Raw genomic sequence first — 13,526 nt, 5'->3', positions numbered from 1 at the left:
GAGGTTCCCAGGTTAGGGGTCGAATCAGAGTTGTGGCTGCTGGCCACAGCCACAGCCATGCCAGATCCAAGCCACATCTGTGAACTATATACCACAGCTCATGTCAATGCTGGATTCTTAACCCACCGAGTGAGGACAGGGATCAAACCCGAGTCTTCGTGGATCCTAGTCGGGTTTAACTGCTGAGCCACGACAGGAACTCCTGTTTTTTGTTTTTTAAGTTAAGTACTAAAAAAGTAAAAAGTCAGTCCACAAGCCAGTATGGATTATGTGTTAAACTCAATGCTAGGCACAGAGAATGCTGCTACTCAGATGTGACTTCCATCGTGAGTTACTGATTCATCAGCAAAATACACAGGATAGACTGGATGACAGATCATTAAGTCATTTCTAACTAGTTTCTGTTTTGACTTTAGAACAACTTCAGACAATTATAAAACTTTACAAAACACCAACTTAAGGCAGGCAGCAACAGAAGTGAAATTTCCAAATTAGAAGTTTGGGATTAGCAGTACAAACTATTATATATAAAATAAACAAAGTTCTACTGTATAGCACAGGGAACTATATTCAATACCCTGTAATACACCATAATTGAAAACAATATTAAAAGATAAATGTACATATCTATATAAAACAATCACTTTGCCACTAAACCAGAAACTAACAGCATTGTATATCAACTATATTTCAATTAAAAAATTGTAAGTGAAATTTCAAAATAGTTTGGTAAGTAGAGAATTCCTGATTACTGGGTTTTAATGTTTGATGTTCTAAAACTAAACCATACATCTTCCTATCTTATCTCCTAGAGACTTTTTCCTCTTAATCTCATTTGCAGATCACCTGAGCTCTTTGCTTTTCCATTTCCCTACTTGCTTTTCAAAGCAAAAGAGAGAAAAGTCACACTAATTATACAAAATACGCAGTAAATAATTAAACCACATTCTCCCCAGACCTAAGCCCCCAGAAGTCATGCTCCACATATCATGTCTTATAACCAAATGCATAGAAAAGCTCCCTTCCCTTACAAGCCCAGTCCCACTCACTAAGGAATGTGGCATGGCTCAATGTCACATATTCTTTGAGAACTCACTCCAACTTGGCATTGACCCTCAACTAAACAGTGCAGCTTTCCCAGTCCCGCCGGCTTCTGTTACTGGGCTCCAAAGCACCCACATGTGGCCTCTTCATGCAAAATGACATCACACACACACACAAATGTGCATTTAGAACCAAACCAAAATACCACATGTTTGTACACAACATGGTTCTAAATTTAAGCAACAGTTTCTGCCACTGTATGAGTTACAAATTGCTCAATGCAATTATTTTATCTTTTCTAGAAAGAGTGGCACTCTCCAGAGAGAAATCCTATTCTAACAGGCTCGCCCCAATTTCCATGCCGTCTAACTTCAGCTGTTATTTAACTCTAAAACTCCTGAAGGATAGAAAACACAACTGCTCCCAACAGCCGCTCACTGAGCTTCAGGGGAAGAGGGAATAGGTCTTCAGAGTTTCCAAGGCACATTGGGAGATTCTAAAATAGCCTCATTTTCCTCGTGGGAATCATCCATTTAATCAATTCCACCCTCAAATGCACTCCTGGAATTCTGAGTTCTCACCATAGAGATTTTTAGCCACGGCAGTTGTCACCCGGAGTGGGTGTATGATGGCTCACTCCATGATGGATAATCTCCTTTAGGCTTGGAAAGAGTTTTGTGGACCACTCCAGACCTGCCTGGAATTAAATACAGAGCAAGAACAAAAATACTCTGGCCCTTATTTTCACTTCAGTAAAATTATTTTCCAGTAAACTTGTTCAGGCCATTAAAATCAATTTCAATTTTCACTTCCTGAGGCTTTCGATTCTCAGCTCTTAAGAAAAAAGAAGGTCAGTAAGTCAACAAAACATGAATTTTTAAATCTGACTTCAAACTGCCTGGGGCTACTTCGTACTTAAGTAAACAAATAAGTGTGGCATAAACTAATAAATATCTCATATATATGGAAACCTTTTTTTTTTTTTTTTAGAAAGCATTCACCTACCTTTAACCAGCGTTTTAGTTCGGACTGCACTTTATGGAAAACTCCACACACACAGCATCTTTCCTCCTAGTACCTCAAGATCCTTATGAAGGAACAGAACTTTCTAAACAGGAAACCAAACTGCGGTAAGGCGGGGCCATGTTCCTCAGTGACACCAGAACCCCAAATTCCTGACATTCCCCAGCCATAAGTTCAAGGCTTGCTTTGTCATATACCAAATGGTCTCCATATAGAGATGGGTCTGTTCCTGAATTTAACATGAAACTTAAAAAATTTTGGGGGGGCAATTTGGTCAAAAAGACAAATAAGAAAGAAAATAAAATTTTGATAAGACCCATGGCAATGCCCATCCCCTCGAAATACTACCTTTATACTTCACACTCTGACTTGCATGTATTCTAAAACTATCTTCAGTGGTGTCAATGAGATGATTTGCTAGAAAAGCTCAGGCACCTGGCTTTCCAAGTCATGAATCTAAATGCAACATGTCACCTAAAGCAGATATTGACATCGCTGCACTATGACACATTTAATGCTGAGAAAAATAACAAGGCTCCAAGTGGAAAATGAGTTTGTTCATAAAGAAAAAAACTTACTTAGTATCCCAAATCTACTTTCCAACAAAGAAATCTCTAGTTTACCAAGAGCCCTGAAGCTCTGGACAAATGCTTTGCCTCACGCCCCCCTTGAAGCACAAAGTAATCATGAAGCTCCTGAATGGTGATCTGAGTGCTGATCCAAGCTTTCTCTACGATGACATTTTTCCACCTGAGGCTGTCAGGTGCTTCTTACTTTGGTAAATACTCAAGGACATTACGTAAGGCTGCTCCTCTCCTGTACACACACACAACTTCAGAAAGCTGTTTTGAAGGCATACTTCCTTTTCTTATGATGGGAACTCTCCCGTGTGCCTGGGAAATAAGAGTCAACATTATTTATTATCCAGGAGAGGCCGCAGTTACTGGGAATGGTAAACAAAGGACAAGTTACTGAGTTCAGCTCAATAGAATGAGACAAAGTAGATTCCTCCAGGGACCCGGGACTGCAAAATCCAATGTTTTTAAGTAGCCATCTTTTAGAGATCGCACCCTATTCAGCGATGAAAAATTAGAGCCCTATGCTTAAGGCATCACTGTTCAGCTCTGAAAACTGCAGGATGCTTTCAACTAACTACAAAATGAAAAAAAAAAAAAAAAAGTATTTCTAAGCTACATGGTCAAGCAATCAATCAGATGCTGGGTTCAGAAATGTGTGGGAAATGATGAGCCATTACTGAAATCCACAGGCCAAGCAGGCTTGTCTCCAGATGACTGAAATCTTCAAGAGTTAATATGCTAATGAGTTACTACTGCATTATGAATTTCCCTACTGTGACCAGAAAAGCAACATATTCAGTGCACCGTTTTTCATCATAGCATGGAGCTATAGCAACCACTCATCCTGCCTTGACATCTGTTTTTCCTTTTTGAGGGCCATTCCACTGGAGAAAAAGAACTGCTAATTTTGCTTGGTGGCCCCTAAAGTATAATGTCTGGCATTTGGGGCAGTGTTTATAGCATTTAAGCTTTAATTAATCATACATTTTGGATAGCAGTGATTGTTTTATGGGGGAAAAAAACTACTGCATAAACATTTAGGCTTAAAATCCGACTGTGTTATTTATTCGCTTTGGAATTGGAGTGGATCACTCACACACAAAGTTGACAAAAAAGGGGAGCTGATTTACAAGGTCATGAGTGTTCCATGTATGTGGCAAGAAATGCTAAAAGAGGAGCCTAGCGCAGAAGTTCAAGTATTTTGGTCTTAGGACCCCTTTACATTTTTAGAGATTACTGAAGACTCCAAAGTGCTTACCTTAGGAAATTTTAGAACACTTTAGAGTATATACACACATTCCAAGAGCCAGTATGTAGCCTCTCGAAAATGCCACTAAACACATAAGAAAGCAAGAGTAAAAGAGGTAAATAACGTCTTAGTACTACAATGAAAATTGTCTTGGCTTCACAGACCCCCTTCACTGGGTCATGAGAACCCTCAGGCATCCTCAGATCACACTCAGAACCACTGGCCTCGGACATCTTTACACAAAGAAGCAGGGTAGCTGTTGACGACCACTACGACCAAATCGAAAGGATCCAGGAGCCAGCACAAAGGGACTCCCACTAGCCAAAGATGAGACAACTTTAGTGCCAAGAGTAAATGCCATGGATTAAAACACCAATATGTTTTAATGTATGAATTCTTCATTAATCACATTCTTTTTCTTTGCCTCTCTCAATGGTTAATTTCTGAGGACATTACTCATTAGTTAGCTAATGGAGCCAACCACAGTTGACCCTTGAACAACATAGGTTTGAACTGTGCAGGTCCACTTATGCAGGGATTTCTTTCAATAGTAAATATAACAATACTAAGCAAATGCTGTTGGTTGAATCCACCGATGGGTAGGGCCACCACTATAAGTTATACATAAATTTTCAGCTTCATGAAACGTTGGCATCCCTACCCGCCCTCCCCCCCCACCCCCCGCAATGCTGTCAAGGGGCAACTGTAATTCCTTTAAAAACTGGTGAATAAAGGGAAAGAATAAGGTGTATTTTCTCCTTTCCCATGTAAACTGTATCTCAGGAGAACCAAGTAGCTGATGAGCAGAAGTTTCTCTTCACCAAAGTTCCCACTGTGGTTCAATGGGTTAAGAATCCAACACTGTCTCTGTGAGGATGCAGATTGGATCCCTGGCCTTGCTCAGTGGGTCAAGGATCTGACATTGAAGCAAACTGAGGCACTGGCCCCAGATAAGGCTTGGATCCAGTGTGGCTGTGGCTATGGCATAAGTCTACAGCTGCGGCTCTAATTCAAGCCCTGGCCCAGGAACTTCCGTAAGCCACAGGTATGGTTATTTAAAATAAAATAATTAAAAATACATGGAGTTCCCGTCGTGGCACAGTGGTTAACAAATCCGACTAGGAACCATGAGGTTGTGGGTTCAATCCCTGGCCTTGCTCAGTGGGTTGGGGACCTGGCGTTACCGTGAGCTGTGGTGTAGGTTGCAGACGCGGCTCGGATCCCGCGTTGCTGTGGCTGTGGCATAGGCTGGTGGCTACAGCTCCAATTAGACCCCTAGCTTGGGAACCTCTATATGCCGCGGGATCGGCCCTAGAAAAGGCAAAAAGACAAAAAACAAACAAACAAACAAACAAAAAAAACCAAAAAAACATAAATAGGAGTTCCTGTCATGGCGCAGTGGCTAAAGAATCCAACTAGGAACCATGAGGTTGTGGGTTCCATCCCTGGCCTCACTCAGTGGGTTAAGGATCCAGCATTACCTTGAGCTGTGGTGTAGGTCGAAGACATGGCTGGATCTGGCGTTGCTGTGGCTGTGGTGTAGGCCGGCAGCTATAGCTCCGATTAGACCCCTAGCCTGGTAAACTCCATGTGCCACAGAAGCGGCCCTAGAAAAGGCAAAAAGACAAAAAAATAAATAAATATTGGGGGGTGGGGGATGTGCTTGGGTTGTGGGATGGAAATCCTATGAAACTGGATTGTGATGATCATTATACAACTACAGATGTGATAAATTCATTTGAGTAATTAAAAAATTAAATTAAAAAAAATAAAAATAAGTAAATAAAATACATAAATGAAGAAATGATGGAAATGAAGATTTCGAAATCCCTAATGACTTGATTAGATAGGAAGGCTCATCATTAACTATTCACATTTCTCTCTCACACACACAAGGGACTGATGTTGAGTGCCTCCTGATGAAAGAACACAACACATTCAGAGTATTCTTGACAGAAAATGGAAATAGAATTTGATCCAGTCTGTAGATGTGACTCCCAATTCCCAAGAAATACAGCAGCTAGAGGAATATGTTAAACAGACAAACATTTAACTCCATGGATGTAACTGGCAAAATCCAGGTGATAGACCAGAATAAATGGTCTTGTTTGGCAAAAAAATAAATTGCAAGGAAAAGATTGTGAAGGGTGGACCTACAGATTCAAAGGGTCTGATTGTCATTGCATGTCAATCAATTGCAATGTACTGACATTTTTTGGATCCTGATGCAAACAAACTGAAAAGAAAAACAATGAGGAACACAGATAAATCTCAACATTGACTAGATATTCCACATTTGATTATACCACAGAAGCTCATAAAGTATGATAATGACATTACAGTATTAAAAGGGGAAAAAAGAGTCCTTGTGTTTCAGAGATGTGTACAGAAATACTTACTAATGAAATAATAGGATGCCGGGGATCTGCTGCAAAATAGTCCAGGGTGGGGGAAAAGAGATTTGGGTCTAAATGAAGCAAGATGGCTATACACTGACCATTGTTGGAGCTGGGAGAAAGGCACAGAGGGTCCATTATAATATTCTACTTCTGTATATGTTTGAAATTTTCCACACACACACACACACACACACACACACACACACACGCACACGCACCAAAAAAAAAAAAAAGTGGCCATGAAAAGGTCCACTTGTCTTCTCTAACAACTTTGTGAGCTGGGAAGGCAGGACCACTCTGTCACCCAGCACTCACAAGTGTGAAGCAGAGAACACATGTTTCAGGGCATCCCATGACCCAGGCTGCCAGCTGACCTGTGACAGGGGAGGTTCAGCAAGGAAGTCCTGTGCTCACTGTATCTGAACTTGAGACATCTCTCCAACAGGGAAGGAAACAACACTGCCTTTACAGTATGATCATAGCCAAGAAATATGAACAAAAACCCAACACAGAAAAAGGTGTAAAAACTCTTCACAGGTAAGGAACACAATTGAAAACAGTAAGGCGTTTTGTTTTTTCTCTCAGGTTTAGGGACTATGCGTGTTTGCTTTTTTTTTTTTTTTTTGCTTCTATTTCTCTGAATTTTCTAAATTCTCCGCAACTGCCATATTATTTTAAATGTGGGAGGAAATCTCATTAACGATTTTTAAATTATTTATAATATCAAATCTCTACAGATAGCTATTTTAAAGTAGTAGGACTATTTCGTTATAGTTCTGTGAACCTTTCTATGGCTCCAATAAAGGAAGGCTATAAATATAATGAAGAAAAATACTAAAAACTATCCTTGAGGGATTTTTAATGAAATTATGAAATGAATAGAAAAACACCCTTTTTAAATTTGAGAAGGGGGAGGTACCCCATTTTCCTCTAAAAAATAGAGATGCAATTTAAAAAAAAAGAAAATGATATCGTGATAACCTAGCTCAAGAAAATTTCTTGAGGTTCTCCTAAAACCTGTTTCAGCATAGGAAGCTGGGGGCAAACAGGGGTGTCTGAGAGCTAATTCAAGGACAGATACTGGACAGATCTGGAGATGTACATCTATATACATTTATGGATCCACATATCTCCAGATACTCTGTCCACCACCACCCCTTCCTCCCCTCCTGCTCCGTTTCATCAGCTCAAGGAAGGGAAAGGGAAATTCAATTTAAAGCCAAGATGCCACACCTGGTAACACCATATTCTCCAAGGGAAGCTGTGTCCCATGAGCAAAAACAGATTTTTTTCTTTTTTAGAGAAAATGTTCCTTTCAGATAAAGATTCTTAGAGAACTAGGCAACAGCTTTGAATCCAGGCTCGCTTCAGTCATTTCACTTAGAAAATAAATGAAAGAATGTGTGCACCAGTATCTATTAATAATTGAACTTGAAAAAAGAAAAACGTTGGAAATTTGGCATAGATAATTGTTATGTTTTCCACACGGGTCTAATTAAACTTGATTTAGACTGCACATTGCCTGTTTTTTAACCCTGTTATTAAATAAACAAACAACAACAAGGAAAAAAGCTGAAACTGCCACTTCTCTTGTGCTTTATATATACTGTGGGAGGCTGTACTCAAAGTGAGGGGAAAAGTTAAAATGACTCAATACATGGCATGGTAACCTTGGAGTTAAAGAATGTGAACCGTCAACCAGATTGCCAAGGTGGAAAGCATCAATCTGCCGTTTATTAGCTGTGTGACTTTGAGCAAGCTGTTGAACCTCTCTGTGCAGCATGGGTTCCTCCTGGGTAAAATAAAAGAGTGGAGTGTCATAGAGCTGTTGTGATAATTGAGATAAGAAATGGAAAAAGGCTTAGGACAATGCCTAACACATACATGCTCTATAAATGCTATACCTACTATTATTATAATCTAATACACCTTTTTTCTACTCTCTCCTCCCCCCTTACCCTTTTTTCATCCAAGAAACAAAGATTTCACAAACTTCTAATTCTTTAGCCTCATCAGTGAACACTACAAGCTATTTTAAACTTGGACTCTTCTATTTCCCGGGAGCAGAAATTAACTTTTACCTAGGGAAAAAAAATAAAAAAAACAAAACAAAGATTTAGATTTCCCTTTACCTGGTGCCAGTCGTGAATGGTAGCAGCTTTCAACTCTCTGAACCTAGAATCTCATGATTTCTGGGAGCCTAGGCAATCCTCAGAATTAAAGAGAGTAATTCCCCAACCTCTGACAAGCCCTTTGACTTGGAGATCTAGTATCCAATTCCATTAATTCTCTCATGGCTCTCTTGAGAAAAAAAGTCATTCATGCAATCTATGCCAATAAAGATGAGGGGGGGAGAAATTCACATGTTTCTAGAGAAAGGAACACAAGTCTTAAGAATATTTTCATGTCATACACAATTTTTGCTCAAAAGAAAATTCTAGGTGTGTTGTATCATCAGGGAGATTCCTGGATTGTGAAATAGGACATCTAAAAAAACCAAAAAACAAAAAAACCAACAACCAAGATCATTATATTCCAGGCTACAAAGAGTGGGAAAAGGGAGATGGAATGAGATACACACATTTCAGTCTCTCAAAATATGGGAACTGGTATGAGAACTAAAAGCAAAATTAATAAGTCTTGCATTGCAGAGAAGTTGGCTGATAAAGGAGATAAATTTGAGGTGAGTGAGTGCTGTCCAGATGCACAGTGTAGAGCGCAGAGTAAGCAGTAAAATGTTTATTAGCAATTAACATGAAATCGTCCAGTACTGGCACAGACCAATGGTGCTAGTCAACTAGATATCAGGCATCTCTGATTATACTTGCACCCAAGTTGAAAAGCATTTAATGGGACAAATCTTTTATTCACCAGTATTCTGAGAAAATTGGCAGTATTTATTTGTGCTCGTTGGTAAGGTATAAAGTGAGGATTTCCCCTTGTCCTACAGCTGCCCCAATGTGGGCAGAACTTTGATATTTGAGTGAGAAAGAAAATGACATATGGGTAGAATCAGTAAAACTGGGGAAAGATCACACATGCCAAACTGTGACCCTTCAAGTCTTCACAGAATCCTCTCTGATGGGACACGGTTTCCCATGGAAACTGGCGTGGGAAGAAATGCTGTACTCAGAACTCATGTGAGTGACATAGAGACGGTGTGTTTGCACACAGAGGTGGCGGGGGTAGTGGGGGTGGGAGACAAGAGCAGAAAGACACAGGAACAGGTGGAATCACGAGAAGGCCCTGGGTTGAGCCAAGTTTAACTAGGAACTTCCAAAGGGCAGAGAAAACGAGCTGATACTCAGTTACCAAGATAAAAGGTTAACGGTGTAAGGAAAGGATGCAAAAGTATAAAAAGATGAAGATTCCATGGGAATCTAAAAATCATGGTCATTTGACTAAGGGTGGCCCTGGGTCACCACGCATCTCAATGACTTACCAGGCTCTAAGGAATCCCCAGGAGATAGCAGGGAGCACGAGGACTTCCTGGACCTGGAGGCTCCTCCCAGGGTTTGGACTACAGTGGGCAGCCGAGCAGACAGACAGACAGCACAGCGGATGAGATGTCCCACTGTGAAACCAAATGGTTGGGTTTGAGCCTCAGCTTGCCATTCACTAGCTCAAACTCAGCCCTCCATCCCTGAGCTTTCCCTGTCCAAACTCTCTTGGTTGTGGGTCACTACCATGTCTTCTTTCAAGGGAAGAAACACAGGAGTTCTCAACAACCTACAATCCAATTATCCTCTGCTCCCGACAGCAGCAGTTTTAGAAAACATTCTTCCTTTGATCTTCAGATGTATTCCTTTCTGTTCTGTCATCATGGTGCTACATTACTTCTTTTTCTTTCTTTTTTTTTTTAATCACTTCTTTATTCTCTCATCCTTCCTGCAGTGCCAGAAACTCTCCATACATCTCAGACCTCAGCCACTGCCAGGGGCTTCTCACTTGCCTGCAACTCAGTCCTCACACAGCTAAATGCTGAGCACCTCCCAGGCCTCGGCAGCAATGCACTCAAAGCCAATCCACAAGGCCAGGAGGCTTCCCTGAGCCCAGGCTCCTCTGTCTCCCTCTTTTCCAGATGCAGCCTCAAAATTGTGACCTTTAATATTATGGGAGGTTATAATTATCCCTAACATCCCAGACTCTCCTGGTTTTGCAAAGTGCTGACCCAGAATTCAATTAAAAAGGAACAGACACAGAGTCCGACCATCTGAGAGAAGTAATGTGGTGAAATATCAGGGGCCAAAGCTCTAAATGTATGCTATTCTTTGTCATCACCACCCAGGGCTAGGGTGCCCTGCAGACTCTATCCCTTTCCACATGAATCCCTCAAGAGTCACTTTTCAGAGTCACACACTTGATCTGGTAGGAAAATTCTGGTTCCACACCCAGAGAGCTGCATCCTGGTCCTAATCTACCAATATAAACAGTATGGCCTGGGGACGGTCCTCAAACTTCTCCAGGCCTCAGCTTCCTTCTCTGTAACGTTTTAGATGCTGAGATCTATTTCCTTCCAGCTGTTAACACTCTATGACCCCAAGAGTGTTTATGCTTTAGCCTCAGTATAGAGAACTCCTCTGACATGAAAATCCTGAAAACTCATATAGAAGTTCTTTTTTTTTTTCTTTTTTTCTTTTTAGGGCTGCACCTGCAGCATATGGAAGTTCCCAGGCTAGGGGTCGAATTGGAGCTTCAATTGCCAGCTTACGTCACAGCCACGGCAATGCGGGATCTGAGCCACATCTTCGACCTACATTGCAGCTCACGGCAACACCGGATTCTTAACCCACTGATCAAGGCCAGGGATGGAATCCACATCCTCATGCGTACTGTCGGGCTCCTTACCACTGAGCCACGATGGGAACTTCCTAGGAGGTAAGTTCTTAATTGATCAGCTTTAATGTGGGATCTTTCTAACCAGCCACCCAGGCCCAGTAAGAACAGCGACCTACTGTGCTGGCCTACTCCATGCCAGGCAATGCTCTTGGCAGTCTACAAACTCAACTGAGGCTTCTCAAAGGACCGTAAGGAAGACAAGGCTCCCTGGCTACAAATTAACTCGGCCTCCGTTGCCACCCCCACCCCTGCCTCCGCTCTGTTGAGCCCAAGAAGCAAGGCTTGGTGGACTTACACTCACCGTCCACCTTACCATAAGCTTTACAATACCTAGCAAAGATGTCCACAGAAACACAGGAGGAATTTATGAGCCACAGAAAGACTTATGTTGAGAATGAACTAAGGCTTTCAAAAAAAAAATAATTCTAATAACAAAACAGGTGGTTTAGTTATTCTGAGAGCAAGAAAAAAATGATCAAGGCAGGGCCGAAATTATTGCTTTGGTAAAACAGTACAAAACAGCAGATGTCAAGGACATGCAGTGCCTCATCAGCAACACTTTGTTCTCTTTATTGAAGAAAAATGAATCAATTCTTAAAGGCCCCAAGTCCCAGACAGGAGAAGCCAAGCCTCCAGACTCCTGAATGTACCAGGGTATAAGGAACTTACAGATTGTTAAGCCTTGAGTTGGGTAAAGTGATTCTTGTTCTGCAAATAGTTTGAGAAAGAAAGAAATCCAAGGCTTCTCACAAACTTAACAATCGATAAATAACTGGAAGAGCTAACTTACTAAGGTACATGAACAATAGACTCAAAGGAGTCAGAGAAAGGAAAGATCTAACATCATCTTGGACTTGGCTTTGGTGTTACTGGGCAGGGACAAATGGATGAGACAAGGAGAAAGGGGGAGAGAGGCACTGGGAGGGGGCAAAGTACAGGCAAAAGTAGGGATGAAAAAACAGGTTCCCTGGGGGGAAATAAGGAAATAGACTGACAGAGAGCAGAATGCACTGCTCTGGGATTTAAGACACATCATTCCAAGGCAGATCTCTGAGTGCAGGCGGGGTGGGGTGGGGGCTTCTCCCACTGTCTTCCCTCATCATCCTCAGTCTGCAGACATGGACACCTCTGCCCCTGCTCTGTGGTTTACCTAATTGTTTCAGCATCAGTAATGAATAGATGCTATATCTGAAAGCCTCTGTGCCTTTTTTTTTTTTTTTTTTTTTTAAGATTCTAGACTTCTGCATCCTGATTACTTGGTGAGGATTTTTATCACACCCTTCCGGATGTTTTGAGATGATCAGATTTGGCATCTTATTAAACTCAAAACCCAAGTGTTTTTTTTCTTGGTGAGCCTTCCAAACCCTTTTCCCCTCTCAAGTATAAGCCACACTGGCTCTTATGCTGTACCATTCAGAGAACTATTTTTTTGAGCTCTCAGATGACTGCTTATAAACTGCAGAGGGGTGGGCCTGCTCAGCTTCGATTACTGCCAAAGCACGACACACATCACAAATGACAACAGATGCTCCCGACATAGCTTCCTATCTACCCTCCCTTCAAAGCTCATCACAGTGCGAGCCACATGGGATTTGGCTCAACCTGGTCTCCTCTTCAAGGTTTTGATTATACTGTCAGTCCCCTTCAGAAGCAACAAGATCATGTATGCAAAAGAGCACCAAATCATTCCAGCAATGGAAGAGGCTATGAACCCAAGAGGTTTAAATGAGGTGCTTTTTCTGTAGTAGCACAAAGCGATCAAAGACACAGTTTTCCTGATATCACTCTCAGGAAATTCTGCAAAAACAGAGTGGGGCCCCAAACCACTTAAATACACTCTTCCAGCTGAATTTCCATTGCAATCAAAAGGAAGGCGGTTAAGAGGAAATGGATAACCTGTTCTTATTCAACAGCCAGTCCAACTACAAATGAGGCTGAACCCTGGCCAAAATCTTCCTTTCTGCTCTTCATCCTGTAGTGAGCAAGGGTGATGTGGATATCCAAAACCCACGGACACTCTGGTCTCTGTTCCCTTGTCTGCCTCACCTCCAACAAAACCTCTCCTGTACTCCACCTGAGCCCAACCACCCAGAAAGCCTTAATTCTTTGCTTCCTTCACAGGAAAAATAAAATGGTCCTCCTTGGGTATCTCCCATTTCTTCCATCTCCTATTCATTTTTCAACCCACTCCAACCTGGCCTGGCTCCATCACTCCCTGAAACGTCCCTCCTCTGACTACAATACCCTCAGCTTTGCCCTCCTTGTTAAAATCCCCTCCTCTGGGATCAACCATGTGGACCTCATCGGAAGTTTCATTTCACATCCTTTCTTACTCAGCTTCCTTTCTAAAGGCCAACATTTTCAAAGCACGCTTTCCATAACCCCCTTGCCAAA

At 41.6% G+C, this 13,526-nt stretch overlaps 1 protein-coding gene across 4 annotated transcripts in view; it reads right to left on the bottom strand.

Moving 5' to 3' along the window:
• Positions 1–13,526, bottom strand: part of STXBP6 (syntaxin binding protein 6) — a 251,503-nt gene that overhangs the window by 214,443 nt on the left and 23,534 nt on the right. Inside the window, exon 2 of one of the 4 annotated variants that reach the window (XM_047795255.1) lies at positions 9,736–9,867. The exons of the other annotated variants lie outside the window; for them this stretch is intronic. The gene's annotated coding sequence lies outside the window, so the exon portion shown is untranslated. The remainder of the gene's footprint in view (positions 1–9,735; positions 9,868–13,526) is intronic. 4 annotated transcript variants of the gene reach the window in all.

This window comes from Phacochoerus africanus, chromosome 9 (genome assembly GCF_016906955.1).
Source record: "Phacochoerus africanus isolate WHEZ1 chromosome 9, ROS_Pafr_v1, whole genome shotgun sequence".
NCBI lineage: Eukaryota > Metazoa > Chordata > Mammalia > Artiodactyla > Suidae > Phacochoerus > Phacochoerus africanus.
The sequence above is the reverse complement of the archived record's forward strand: the minus strand, read 5'-3'. Positions and strand labels throughout refer to the sequence as shown.